Source organism: Sciurus carolinensis, chromosome 2 (genome assembly GCF_902686445.1).
Source record: "Sciurus carolinensis chromosome 2, mSciCar1.2, whole genome shotgun sequence".
Taxonomy (NCBI): Eukaryota; Metazoa; Chordata; class Mammalia; order Rodentia; family Sciuridae; genus Sciurus; species Sciurus carolinensis.
Genome location: NC_062214.1, coordinates 82,538,394 through 82,553,444, shown reverse-complemented (window position 1 = coordinate 82,553,444; position 15,051 = coordinate 82,538,394). Strand labels below are relative to the sequence as shown.

The following is a 15,051-nucleotide window of genomic DNA, read 5'->3' as shown; positions in this document are numbered from 1 at the left end:
ATGTAAGTGCGCTATAGATGTTCATTAATTATCTTATATTCACTATGATTATGATATTCTTAATGTATCAAAGTTTTAATTTTTTTCTATAATTTAGTTTGACACTTATGGTAGTATTGGTAGTACTACATGGTAGTACCTGCCATGTATACTCAACCTGTTTATCTCAAATTTGCTAATGTCACTAAGATTCTTATCAAAATAGATTTTTTTGTCCTATTGCTCTGCATGTAAAATGTCTGCCCATCTCTGACATAAACTAGTTAAGACCCTGTACTTTTTTTTTTTAAAACCAATGCCCTTTTACAGGGTCTCATCTTTTCTTATCTGACATTCAGCTACATGTCTCCTTCTTACCCTAGTTATAATTCATAGAAAATTCCCTGGTTGTGCATTGACTTTTTTTTTTTTTTTAACAAAAAACAGGACTTTATTATTCCGATCACAAAGAGCAGGTCTTCACAGGACAGGGAAGCAAGTTCTGGCGGTGGGAAGGAGCCCCTACTTGCCAGCGATGAGGGGGTTCCGCAGGACCACAATGACGGAGTCCCCACGCAGAAACATCTTGGAGATGTAGCGGTCCTTGTTGACTGGCTTGGATTTCTTCTTGCCCTTGCCACTCTTGGGGACCTCAGTCCACATCTCCTTCACATTCTCCAGCACCATGCTGCAGTGCCTGTCAAAGGCCTTCACACGGCCCAGGAGTTTCTTGTTGTTGTGGCAGTTGATGAGCACTTGAGTGTTGTACTTGAGTGAGTACAGAGAGTGGACCTGTGTTAAATTCCTCCTCCTCCCACTTCTGTAGCTCCTCTGGGGTCATCTCACTCTTGGGCTTGTTGAGGAGGCTCATGGTGATAGCTGTGTCCTCTAGTCGCTACTGTCTCCACCGCGTTGCTTCTCGTGCATTGACTTTTACAGCTATAGAACATCATGCTCTTAGTTTGTAAAGGTTCTTTTTATTTTTATTCCTGTGATGGAGCACTTGAAGAGGATGTGTCTGAGAAACATGGTTTGTGCAGGGCACATTCCTTTTGAAACAACAAAGAATGAACATTACCACTGCTTTTTCCTTTTTATAAACAAGTGTTTTCATTGATTTAATCATTTTCTATAGAAAACATCTAAAAGTGGAATTATTATTTATTATTTGTGGACTACTCCACAAATGAAAAGTAAGGAAAACTATGTTATTTCTTAGAAACTAAAAGCTTTACTTCTTTTGCATCTGGTCTTTTATCACATTTATTTTCTAATAATGGAAGATACTGAGAACTGAGAAATAGGGCTCTGAGATGTGACCCTTCTCTTTTTTAAAAGCTTTGACATTTGTCTTGATTCTGCTTTTAATGTCACTTATTGTTGTCTAAGCTGTACTGAAATAGCAAGAGGTGGCATTATACCTAACTCAGCTGGTTCACTGTGCTGTTATAATTACTACTACCTGTGAAATCTAAAAATTAAAAGTTTAAAAAGATGCCTGTGGTGTTGATATAATGTGGCTGAAGTGCCACTAGAAATGAATGCAAGTGGAAGCGCTTCTTTTTAATATTTCAAGAATTAAATCAGAAATCGGTATTAACTGTGAACAATGTAGGCATACTTGGTTTAATAAGGACTACGTTAAATTCAGCCATATATATATATTCTAATCAAAAAATAAATTCAGTTATTTTAGAATCAATGTTATTACTGTGGTAAATCTTTGGGGGGGTAAATGTAAATGAATAAGTGAGTTTTATAAATCCTGTCATATTTCTGAAAGGCTAATGATTACATCAAAGTTAGAGGGATCCTTGGAACATCAACAGCAAGACAGGTCTGAGAGAAAGTACTTATATGAGTTTATGTACAGGCACCACAGTTTCTGACCTTATAAAGGATTTTTAAACATCAAGAAAAAGATGAACAGATAGTGATAACATAAAAATGGTCTATCACCAAACTAAAAAAAACATGAGAGCTCAGGTTGTGGCTCAGTGGTAGAGCGCTCACCTAGCATGTATGAGGCACTGGGTTCGATTCTCAGCACCATGTATAAATAAGTTAATAAAATAAAGGTCCATCAACAATTACTAAAAAAAATTAAAAAAAAAAAAACCATGAAATCCATAACCAAACTTAAAAAAAAAAATCTTGAGGTAAAAAGTCCTTTCTAAATCAGATATAAAAACCTTATAGTCTTTGAAAGTAAAGATTAATAAAGTTTGCCATATAAAAAATCAAAATAACAGTTTTAAAAAGAAAACTGACAAAATATCAACTCAAGATGAAGTGTTCATTTCCTGTTTATATAATGTCTATAATTAAATTAACTATAACCTAGTTAAAAACGGGCAAAGAAAGCCAGATGTAGTGGTGCATGCCTGTGATCCTAGGAGACTGAGGGCAGGAAGATTGCAAGTTCAAGGCCAGTCCAAGCAACTTAGCCAGACCCTGTGTCAGAATAAAAAATCAAAGGGCTGTAGCTCAGTGGTAGATGGCTTGCCTAGCATGCATGAGGTCCTGGGTTCAATCCCTAGTACTTGGGGTTGCGGCGGGGCATGCACAGAGACTGTCTACATCCCTGGAGATTATGTAACTAGATAAAAATATATCACAAATATAACATGCTTATGTAGCATACAGTGTGTATAAGGACTTCATAAGAATTTGGTTTCAGTGGTTGCCCTCAGGAGGGGGAACTGGATAGTTGGAGGGTAGGGATGAGAAGAGAGCTTTACTCTTTTGATTTTATATATATTTATTAAATATGAAATACATATCTACTAAATATACTATATACTTGTATATATAAAAATATATACATATACGTATACCCACATGTGTATTTTAATGTTAAAAGCCTAAAAATAATATTTAGAGCATAACATCACTTTTTGTTATAAGAGCTCACACAGATGAACAAAAATAATAAGACTGGGGTAAATAAGCAAACATACATGAACAAGCACTTCACAAAAGAGAAAACAGAATGAGTAAACATCTGGAGATGTGTTCAGTCTCAGTGATAAACAGAATGAAGCTTCTTGGGAAGCTGTTCTCAATCAGGTATCATTTCTCCCTGTCCCTGCAGCACCTTGTACGTACCCTTGTTGTGGCACTTGACCTCTACTGCAGTCACTGCCTTGTTTGTTTTTGTTGTTTTTCTTGTCTACCTCAAAGCTACAAGCTCTTTGAGGTTAGAGATTGTGTCTTCTGTTATTTTTCTGAAGTCTGCCGTTGTATCTGGCAAACAGGACTATTTGTTGAATGATTAAATGGATTGAGTAAATAGGAATCAAAGACATAGAAATTAAAACCAAATGTTTTCATTTGTTTAATAAGGGGAAATTAAATTTTAATCTACATTGTGCATATTGATAAGAATGTGGTGAAAATATCCTCATTTATTACTAGTGGCATAATGCATTTTCTAAATGTTTTTCTAAGATGCTTTCATTGTGTGCCAGTATTTATTAGGACCCCTCCCAGCAGGTCCACAGTTGTCAGCCTTTGACCTAATTCTGTTTTTCAGAATATGTCTTAAAAGAATAATCTAAAATGTAAAAAATATATACATTCAAAAACATTCATCACAGTGTTGTTTATAATGGGAATAAAATGGAAATATCCATAACAGCCAACACTACAGTGACGGTTTTAAAAAAAATGTTGGTACCCTGTGGGAGGCATTAAAAACTATAATCCTGACACAAATGTAGCAGCATGAAGAAATACTTATGATATAATAATGTTAAATAAAAATTTAGAATAAGCATATTTTATTAAAAATACAAAATATAAAGAAAGACTAGAAGGAAATATTTTAAAATGAGGAAATAGTATGGAATGCCTGTTTACTATAACTAGAATAATTTTAAGTACAGTGACTAAAACTTCCTTTCTTCAGAAAAGTACTTGGACAGGTACTACCAATGTTTCTTTGCCTCTGACATGGACAGTTTTTTTTTTTTTTTCTTAGATGTATCAATACATTAAAATGTCCTATTATCTTTTTTATTTTTTTTTTGAGAGAAGTCTGGGAGATTTCTGACAGGCTTAAAATTATTTTTTTAAACTAAAATACTTACATATCTCAGCAAATGTAGTAAGATCTTATTCTTACTGCATTGCGCCAGGTATTGTCTTGATGATCTTGCTTGCAAGTTCCCAAGATACCTTGATAGTTAACTCTTACAGGCTGTTATGAACTGAATTGTGTCTTCCCCCAAATTCGTCTGTTGATAGCCTTGTTCCAGTGTGATGTTATTTGGAGGTATTTTGAGCGGTAATCAGGTTTGGATGAGATCTTGAGAATGGAGCCCAGGATGAGATTAGTGCCCTCATAAGAAGAGGGGGAGAGAGAAATCTGTCTCCCCTCTTTCAGAGCACATACCCAAAAAAGGGCATATGAGCACATATGTCTACAAGCCAGATCGTGGGTGTTCATCAAGACATCCAACTACTAGCATCCTGATGTCAGAGCCCCCATCCTCCACAATTCTTTTTTTTTTTTTTTTTGATACAGGGATTGAACCCAGGGCACTTAATTGCTGAGTTGTTAAATGCCTTGCTAAGTTGCTGTGGCTGGCTTTAACCAGCCCGCTTTTGTATTTTATTTAGAGACAGAATCTCACTGAGTTGCTTAGAGTCTTACTAAGTTGCTGAAGCAGACTTTGAACTTGCTATCCTCCTGCTGCAATCTCCCGAGTCTCTGGGATTACAGGGGTCCACCACCTCCCGGCCAGCCTCCCCAGTTCTGAGAAGTAACTGTCTGTTGTCTAGGCCATCCCATCTATGGCATTTTGTTTTAGCAACCTGACCTAAGTTGTGGGCAACTTTTCATGAATATGGGATGATGTTGAAGTCACACAGTAACTACTTTTATTAAGAAGGAACAGAACATAAACATGTCTACAACTTTAAGTTACCAATAAAATTAAGGTTCTGATTATTAGTGTTTTAAGTTCCTGGGGGAGCCTTAGAGAGAGACCCACCAGTAGCCTGAAAATAGCTCACCACGAATTTTTACAGTCTTCAGCAGTCTAGAACAAAACAAGTAGATTTCCCTGGGAAAGTTAAAGTGTAAAAATCAAAGCAGAGATAAGGAAATATTTGCAAAGGAGAAAAGATTGTTCCCAGGCTGAGTCCTAAAGAAAGGTAAATTAAGATAGGCCAGCAGAATGAAAGACCTGAGGAATGAAAGTGTGATAGCATTCTGGGTCAGATCTTACTTAGGCACTGTAAGAGATGCTTCTGGCTCCAGAACTTCAGTTTCTTGAAAGACCACCCCTGTCATTCGCATTCCTCCCAACTTTGCACTGGGGAGGAACTTGAGAGCACATCACTAGGACAGAGGCTTTTTTTTTTTTTTTTTTTTTGACAGAGGCTTTTTCTGTGTCCTTGGACCTCACAGGTCCTAGATTATCCTTATGATTTCTTGGCAGTTGGTGATCTTCAGAAGTCTTCATTTACCAGGTAGGTATGTGATGTTTATATACTTCACCTTTCCCATGTATTCCCTGGCAGGTCATGTAAAAGATTTAGTTTGTATCCTAAGAGCAGTAGGAAGCTGTTGATCTATTCTAAACTGGAGAGTAACAGGGCCAGTTATGTTTCTAGATAAAAACAATATCTCTCCTGGTAGGGTAGTATGGAACAGAGAAGGGGTGGGCAGGAGGACACAAGATGCCTACGAGGGAGGCTAGAAGAAGATGGTAGCTTGGATGTTGGTGGACTAGATTTATTAAGGAGCTATATAAAAGTGAAAATCAACAGGACTAGTGGCAGTTTAGAGATGAGAGATGGTGGAAGAGAAGTGCGAAGGTTTCTGGCTTATGCAACTCATCTGAAGGTGGCTTTCCACATTCTCTGAGGTTAGGATCTCTAGAGAAGAGCCAGGCTTGACAGCAGGCATTTGTGATGACCACATATCTGGTTTTAGACTGTTTGAGTTGGAGGTGTCTTTGAGATACTAAAGCAGGGATGTCAGTTCCACTTGTCCTGTACTATTTAACCATATTGCCCTCTTGGAAGGTCAGAGAGAGGTCCGTGCTGGAGGCCTGATGTGGGAATCATAGATTTAAATTGTAATTGAGATGGATGTGGGGGAAGATAGCCTGGAGGGAGGACAAAAGAATGACCAAGAGAAAGGATGGTAAGGAGAATAAGATCGCAAAGGAGGGAAAAAAGGAGCTGTCAGGAGTAGAGGAAAGCTGGGAGAGGGTGGATCATAGGAGCCAAAACCAAGTGTTTGGAAAAGGAAGGAGCGCTCAGCTGAATTGAATATTGATAAGACACAGAGTAAGAAAAAACTGAATTTGTTAATTGCTATATTGCTAAATGAGGAGATGTGGAGTTTTGAAAGTGGTATGGCACTTGGATAGGGAAATTTGGATTGATAACTGAGCAGTGAGTGAATCAGGTTTGCCATTATGCTTCCTTAGTTGTATGTTAAATTCTTGGGGTTGCAAATAACAGAAACCCAAACCAGTTTCCTTTAAACAAAATAAACTTACTTTATCATGAAATTTAAATGTTCGGGGACAGGAATGGTCTTCAATACAATTGAATCCAGGAGCTTCAATAGTATTACTAAGCTGTTTCTGTCTGTCTGCGTCTGTGTCTGTGTCTCTCTCTCTGTTTCTTTCATTTCTGCTCTGCTCTCCTGAAAGGAAAGCTCTCTCCTGGTGGTCCCTGGAACTTCAGGCCTATTTTATCCTTACAGTGAATAATTCTAGTATGAGAACTTCTCCTTTCTAGTTGCAGCAAATAGGTCCAGAATTTATTTGGATTTTATAAATTTACATGCTTATTCATAAACTTAGTCACTTAGGTGAGAAACAATTAGATATGCCGACACATGCTCACCTCTAGAGCAGGATGGTTAAGGAAGTAGCCTTGTCTGAATCATGTTGATAGTAGGAGGCATGATTTCCCAAAGGGAAATCACGATGCTGTTTCTAGTAGGAAGCATGCATGCCAGGCAGGCAAAAAAACCAGTCACCTGTGTCAGTTGTAAAGAAGCCTTGGGCCCAATATATTTGAACACCTGCTTTTGCAATACCCTTTAGAATGGATCTACCCAGTGTCTGAGGCAGAAAGATCACAAGTTTGAGGCCAGCCTTGGCAACTTACAGAGACCCTGTGTCAAAAAGCAGGGGACGCGGGGGAGGGGGGGGGGATGTGATGCGTATATAGCGCAGTAGGAGTGTGCCCTTGGGCTCAATCCCCAGTACTGGAAAAAATGCAAATAAAAATTACAGCCATTCTCTCATAAGAACCAAACCTAGTAGCTCTTCTTGTAAGTTATAGCAGCACATAAACCCATCAGTCCTTTTAAATTAATTAATTAAGCAATAATGGTAATTGAATCTAGGGACACTTTACCACTGAGCTACATCCCAACCCCGCCCCCAACCTTTTTGACTTTTTATTTTGAGACAGAATTTCCCTAGATTGCCCAGGCTGGTCTTGAACTTGAAATCCCCTTCTATCATCCTGCTGAGTAGCTGGGATTACAGGTGTGCACATTCTGCTACTGGTTTGTGGAGGTGAATAATAAAGACACATTAAGGACAGAAAGCACATGAACAGATACTCAGTGTCACTGATCATTGAAGAAATGCAAATCAAAACCACAATGAGATATTACCGCACACCTTTTAGGATGACAGCTATCAAAATAAAAAGAAATAAAACAAGCAAAAAATAGAAAACAGGCGTTGGTGTTATGGTCAGAATATTTGTGTCCCCCTAAAATTCATGCATTAAAACCAATCTGCAATGTGACAAAATTAATGTTAGATAGCGTTAATGCCTTTGAGCAGTGATTGAGAAGTCATGAGGACCGTGTCCAAATATATGGGATTAATGACCTTGTAAGAGACCTCGAGTTAGCTGGCCTCTTCCAGTATGTGAGTGTCATCCAAGATCCTGAGAGCGAGCCCTTATCAGACACTGAATCTGTAGGTGCCTTTATCTTGGGCTTCTCAGCTTCCTAAAGCAATAAATTTTATTTCTGTGAGGAATACATTTCTGTGTGTGTGGGATTTTGTTCTAATTAATTAATTTGTTTTTTTAGTACTGGGAGCGATAGAACCCAGGGCCTCTTGCATGTTATGCAAATGCTCTACCACTGAGCTACATCCCCAGCCCTTTTTATCTTTTATTTTGAGACAGGGTCTCCCTTAGTTGCCCAAGCTGGCCTCAAACTTGCCACCCTTCTGCCTCAGCCTTCCAAGTTGCTGGGAATTACAGGTGTGCACCACCACTGTTGGCTGTGACCTGGGTTTCCTAATCTCTCCAACACTGCATCCTCATCAGCAAAATCTCACAAAAATAGAAGGGAGATCAGTAGAGTAAAAATGGGGGACCAAGAGGGAGGGAGGAGGAGAGGGAAAGGGGAAAAATTGGGGGATGACATTGACCAAATTGTGCTGTGTGCATGTATAAATTTGTCATAATGAGTTACACTTTTATATGTCACTATAATGTACCAATTAAAACAATAAATCAATAAATAGAAGGAAGACCAATAGAGTAGAAGAAGGAGATTGGGGGAGGGAGGAGGGGAGGGAAAGAGGAAATACTGGAGATTGAAGTGAAGCAAATTACATTATATGAATTTATGAATATGTCAAAATGAACCCTGCTATATGTGTGACTATAATGCACTAATAAAAATATTTTTAAAAGAGTACAACTGTTATTAACATTAGTGTACAAATTTTTGTGTGAACATATATTTTTACTTTTCCTAAGTAAATTCCTAAGTGTGAAATGACTGGATAGTAGTAAAGGTATTTTAACTTTATAAGAAACCACCAAACTTTTCTAAAGTGGTTGTCCTATATTATACACTGATCAGCAATATACAAGGATATGGTTGCTCCATATGTTGTGGTTTCTCATGATTTTAATTTGTTTCTCTGATATTGTTGAGTATCTTTTAATTTTTGGCCATTAGTATATCTTTCAGTGGGAACTATCTGTTCAAATCTTTTTCCTGTTGAGTTCTCTCTAAGATGTTTTTGGAAAATCTATACTCTGTATTTGATTCCTTTGTCAGACATGTGTACTGTGAATATTTTCTCTCAATCTGTAGCTTGCTTTTTCTTAGCAGTGTCTTTGGAAGGATTAAAAATTTTAAATTTTATGAAGTATAATTTATCAAATATTTCTTTCATGGTTCATACTTTTTGTGCCTTATTCAGAAATCTTTGCCTACCCCAGATAACAAAGATGGTCTGCTATTTTTTCTTGTATAAATTTTATAGTTTAGCTAGCATGTTTAGGGCTGTGATTTATTTTCATTTAATTTTTTTGTCAATGTCACAGTTCCTCTTCCCTCCCATGTGAATAATTTAATTATCCCAGCACCATTTGTTGAAGAGACTATATTTTTTTCATTGAACTATCATGGCACTTTTATTGTGAATAAATATGTGTGTGGGTCTATTTCTGGATCTTCCATTCCATGAATCTCTACGTCTACTCTTGTGCCAAAACCATACTTTTACTCCCATTTTATAATATTATTGAAACTGGTCGTGGAAGTCCTTCACCTTTGTCCTTTGTCAGGCATATCTGGGCTATTCTGGATTCCATATGAATTCTAGAATCAACTTGTTAATTTCTCAAATATATGCAAGATTTTAATTGGGATTTCATTATTTATCAATCTAGGGAAGATTAATACTCTAACAGCATCATGATCCAGTCTGTGAACATGGTTATCAACTTGGGCTGCTATAACAAGATACCATAGACTAGGTGGCATAAACAACAGAAATTTAGTTCTTACAGTTCTGGGGGCTAGGAAGTCCAAAAATAAGGTGCAGACTGGTTTGCTTCCCTGGGGAGTATTCTATTCCTGGCTTGCAGATTAGAGAAAGGCGGCGAGGGAAAAGTAGGCAGGAGAAAAAAAGACAGGGAGAAAGAAATGTTGCTAATGTTTCTTCTTCTTTATTTATCTTGATATTTGGATTTTCTGAGTTACATCCCCAACCATTTTTATTTTTTGAGACAGTTGCTGAGGCTAGCTTTGAATTTACGATCCTCCTGCTTCAGCCTCCTGAACCACTGGGATTATAGGCATGTGCCACCACACCAAGCTCATGGTTTACTTAGAATTGTTTTGTTTAACTTATGAATATTTGAGGATTTTCCAGTTTTCTTCATGCATTTTTTTTTCCTGGTTTCTTTCTATTATGATCAGAAAGGCTACTCTGTAGTATTTTAATTTTTTAAAAAAGTCACTTGTATGTTATTTTACTCTTTATAGAAAATATTTGTTTTATGGCCCATCTTTGTGAATGTTTAATGGGCACTTGAAAAGAATGTATATTCTGTTGCTAATGTCCTATGAGTATTCTGTGAATGTCAGTTAGATAGTTGATAGTATTCTCTGTACCTGCTGATATTCAGTCTCTGTTCTGTCAATGACTGAAAGAAGAGTTTTGGTGCTTCCAATTATAATTGTTGATTTATCTGTATCTGTTCTGTCAGTTTTTGCTTCGTGTATTTTACATTTCACATTTAGGATTGTCATGTCTTCTTGATGAATTTTTAACCCTATATAATCATAAGATATTCCTCCTTTTCCTTGGGAATGATCTTTGATCTGACATGTGGTTGTCTGATATTGATAAAACACCTCTGGTTTGCTTATGATTCATGTTTAAGTGGCATATCTTTTTCTATCCTTTTGTTTTTAACTTACCTATATTTTTACATCTAAGATGAGTTTCTTCACATATAATATGTGTGCCTGACAGTATATAGTCAGGCCTTGCTTTTTAAATCATCCTGGCAACCTCTGCTTTTTATTTAGTGTTTTTGGACCACTTGCATTTAATGTGATTTTCTATGTGAGTTTAAAGCTACCATCTGGGTGTTTTCTGTTTATCACCGTTCTTTGCTTCTTTTTCCTCTTTTCCTAATTTTTTGGGTCTATCCAATGGTTTTCAGGTATCGCACTCCCTGCCCGCAGAGAGACGAGACGCAAACCTGGTTCTTTTTTGAGCTCTTTATTTTGCGCGCTTACTTTCTCATAGTTCTTTCTTTGTTCTCTCTTTGAGGAACTTACCCTTCAATATCTATAGTACAGTAACCAATCAGCATTTTCGCACGAGGGGAGAGCATTAACAGATACAGGCAGCAAAGGCAGGCATACAGTGGACCTGTACTGTCCATCAGGGAGCTTAGCCAATCCCTGGAACTTCCTCAAAATAATGTCAGTTGTTTATGCAAAAGCCAACCGAACTGGCAGCCTGCCAGGCGCCATCTTAGCCTTGCCACACCTAGGGCCAGGGGTCCGGCCGAAACCCCGACATTCAGGTTTCCACTTCATCTTCACTGTTGGTTCAGGAGGTATCCCTTTGTCCTCACCCACTGTGGTTGCTGTGGGTTGGCAATATGTATCTTTAATTTCTCATACTCAACCTTACATACTACTTCGCATTGTAACACGATTCAATTAATAGCATACTTCCATTGCCCTCATTGATCCTTTGTCTTGCTGTTGTTACATGTGTACTTCTTCATATAGTATAATCTTCACAATACATTTTGCTTTTAAGTCTGTTGTTTTATATTCTCATAATGTTTTATCAGCATTTTCTCTGACAAGACAACTTGAGAGAATCTAATTTCTTTTTAAGAATAATTTATATTTTTACTAACATTTTATTTTACTGCAAACTTTTTTAAAAACTGTGGTAAAGTACATATATAAAAAACACAAAATTTACTATCTCTGTCTTTTTTTTTTTTTTTTCTTTGAGATAGGACCTTGCTGTATTGCTCAGAATGATCTTGAACTCCTGAGTTAAGTGATTTTCCTGACTTAAACTTCTGAGTAGCTGGGACTGCAGATGCACTTCACCGTGCCAGGCTTATCTTAGCCATTTTTAGCTATACAGTTCAGTAGTGTCAAGTACACTCACATTATTATGAAATAAAGCTTATTATCTTTGTATGGTGGAAAGTGCTGGGGATTGAACCCAGGACCTCACGCTTGCTAGGCAAGCACTCTACCACTGAGCTACATCCCCAACCCTTTTTAAATTTTTATTTTGAGATGGTCTTGCTAAGTTGCCCAGGCTGGCTTCTAACTTGCAATCCTCCTGCCTCAACATCCTCAGTCACTGAAATAATAAGTGTGCGCCACCATACACAACTAATTTCAAATATTTTATTCCATATCTTTAGAATATCATTTAGTTCTTTTGCTTTGTATTTCTCATTAGTGTATATTTTTAAAGATATTTTGAGCACATGAGGATACTTACAAAATGGCTTTTTAAACATAATTTTTTGCCAATCTTATCATCCTATCAATTTCTGAGTTTGTTTCTATTGTTCTTCTTGAGGGTGTGAGTCATTGATGATGGTCTAGTAATATGTCTAGTAATTTCATCTATCTATTAATTTTTAATTTTTTTGGTACTGGGGGTTGAACCCATGGGTGGTTTACCTTTGAGTTACATCCCAGACCTTTTTATTTTTTGAGACAGGATTGCACTAAGTTGCTTATTGCCTTACTAAGTTGCTGAAGAAGGCTTTGAACTTGCCATCCTCCTTCCTCTGCCTCCCTAATTGCTGACATTATAGGTGTGCACTACCTCGCCCAACTGTCTAGTAATTTTTTATCAGATGTGAGTGCTGTTTCTTGTTATATCCCTTTAAAGAATGCCCCTCCCAGCTAATCATTAAATTACTTGGAAACAGTTTGACCTTTTGAAGCTTGTTTTTATTCTCTTTTAGGGTGGGTCTGTAGTAGCCTTTACCCTAGAGCTCCTGTAGTAACACTTCTAGGGTGTGCTTTCTGCTGAATGTCCTCTGTATTCTGTGAAGTTAATTCTCTAACTAGTTGAAATTTAAATAGTTCCCAGACCTGTGGAATTCTAGGCTGTTTGGCTTACCCTTCCTGGTACTTCTTATTCTAGAAGTTGTTCCCGTGGGATTTCTTTCTGCATACAAGCAGATGCTCTTCAGCCAGACTCATGTGCAGGTTTTTGAATCTCTACCTCTCAGTAGTCGTCTCTCAGGGACTTGACCCTGCAAATTCCAGCAATGTCAGCCTCCTTGACTTTCCTTCTCTTTCTCCTCAACTGATTGAGATTACAGATTCTGTCTGAATTTCCCTTTTCTGTACCATAAATGGAAATTCATTCCAGGCAGAAAGCCTGGGTGATGATAGGACTCTCTCCATTTGTCTCTTTTATCAAAAGTTATTATAGCCCTCTACTACCTAGTTTTCCTTGTCTGAAAATAGTTGCTCCAGTCTTTGAGTTGTTTAGAACAGGAATAGTTTTGTAATAGTGGTTCACTTCACCTTTTGAATATAGCTCTGAGGCTTATTTTTTAAGGGGACAAATTTTCCTTTTCCTCTTCTCCCTCTCCCCCTGCCTGCCCGTAACCTGGGGGCAAGGAACAAGATTATCCTGAGTTTTCTGTGCTCTCCAGGAAGGAGATATCTGCTAGAGGATCTAGGAAGTGACTATCTCCCAAATTAACAAGTGAATGTTAATACACCATAAGGGTGCCCTGGGACGCCCCTGTCAGGGCACACCTGGAATATTGCCTTTGAGGAACTTCTTTAAAATCCCTCTGTTCCTCCTGATGGGCAGAATCACAGCCTCCGGGACAGGAGTACCCTGTGTTTCTCCTTTGCTAACAAAGCAATAAATCTTCTTTTTCCTTTTTCTTCAGTTTTTGTTACTGAATTGGCATCAGGGACAAGGACCAAGCTTTTGGCAGTTTTATTTGTTTGTTTTTTGGTACCAGGAATTGAACCCAGGGACGTTTAGCCACTGAACCACATGCCCAGCCCTTTTAGAGACAGGGTCTCCCAGAGTTGCTTAGGGCCTCACTAAATTGCTGAGGCTGGCTTTAAACTCATGATTCTCTTGCCTCAGCCTCCCAAGCTGCTGGGATTATAGGCGTGCACCACCGCATCTGGCTAAGAATAAAATTTTTGCTCCCCTTATTCCTTCTTGGGCAAAAATGACTAGACATTCCTGTGACTCTCCTAAATCTCTGATAGCCAGACCTTGGAGATCTCATCATCTGCTCAAGAAGAAACAGTAAGGCATGAGAGCCTTAGAGAACTGGAGAAGGACTCTGGAGTCATTTTGAAAAGAACCTCATTAACCAAAGAAAGACAACTTAAGAATCAATAATTGCAATGGTTAGAAACAAAATATATTTAAATTTATGAGTTTCAAATGATTCCCAAAAAACAAAACAAAACAAAACAAAGCAAAACCTTCATTGTCATCTTTGGAGGTACTAAGATGTCATTAATTTTAAATCTGGCAAATATAAGAAATGGAGTGAGCGTTTATTCTGCCTTTGCTATTTTTACCTAGGGTAACCAAATGGTTGATGAGGCGAAGTTCCCCTTTATAGATGTTCAAGCTCACAAATGGAGAATCAAATGGAAAAATATTAAAATATCATTTTGCATCCCCTGATGAATTAATGAGTCCAGGCAGTGATCATCAGTAGCTGCTAACTTCACACATCACCACCTAGGAAGTAGTCTTACAAAAGCTGAGGACAAAACAAACAAACAAACATGGATTTGATTATATTTCTCCATCTACCAATCTATGAGGATTCTAAGAGACAGGAGTAAACATTAAAAGACACTACAGATATAGAGTAACAGAATTTAGGGAGGATAACTCTAGGGCAGGAAACAAGTCTGGCCCATTGCTTGTTTTTGTATACCGTTTGAGCTGTTTTTTAGTGAAAAAATTTTTAAAAAGAATAAAAATCAAGAAATTCCAATTTCATTGTCCATAAATAAAGTTTGGTTGGACCACAGCCATGTTCCATGTATTGTCCACGTCTGCTTTCATGCTGCAGACTGGAGTTGAGTAGGTACCACAGAGACTCTATGGCCCATGGTGCCTGAAATATTTATTTCCTCATTGACCCTGTACAGAAAGAAACTTGTCAGTCCCTGATTTAGAGAACTAGTTACTTAGTTTCTTTAATAAAACATTGCAAGGAGCTGAGTGCCATGGTGTATGCCTGTAGTCCCAGCAGCTTGGGAGACTA

The 15,051-nt window shown here is 37.7% G+C and overlaps 1 protein-coding gene, 1 non-coding gene and 1 pseudogene across 3 annotated transcripts in view; 1 reads left to right on the top strand and 2 right to left on the bottom strand.

The window, feature by feature from the left end:
• The window catches only part of Rec114 (REC114 meiotic recombination protein), a 107,730-nt gene that overhangs the window by 62,830 nt on the left and 29,849 nt on the right, over window positions 1–15,051 (top strand). The window lies entirely within an intron of this gene.
• On the bottom strand, window positions 415–850 carry LOC124976113 (small nuclear ribonucleoprotein Sm D2-like; annotated as a pseudogene).
• On the bottom strand, window positions 11,963–12,035 carry Trnaa-agc (transfer RNA alanine (anticodon AGC)). Its single transcript has one exon. It is a non-coding gene; the product is annotated as a tRNA-Ala (tRNA).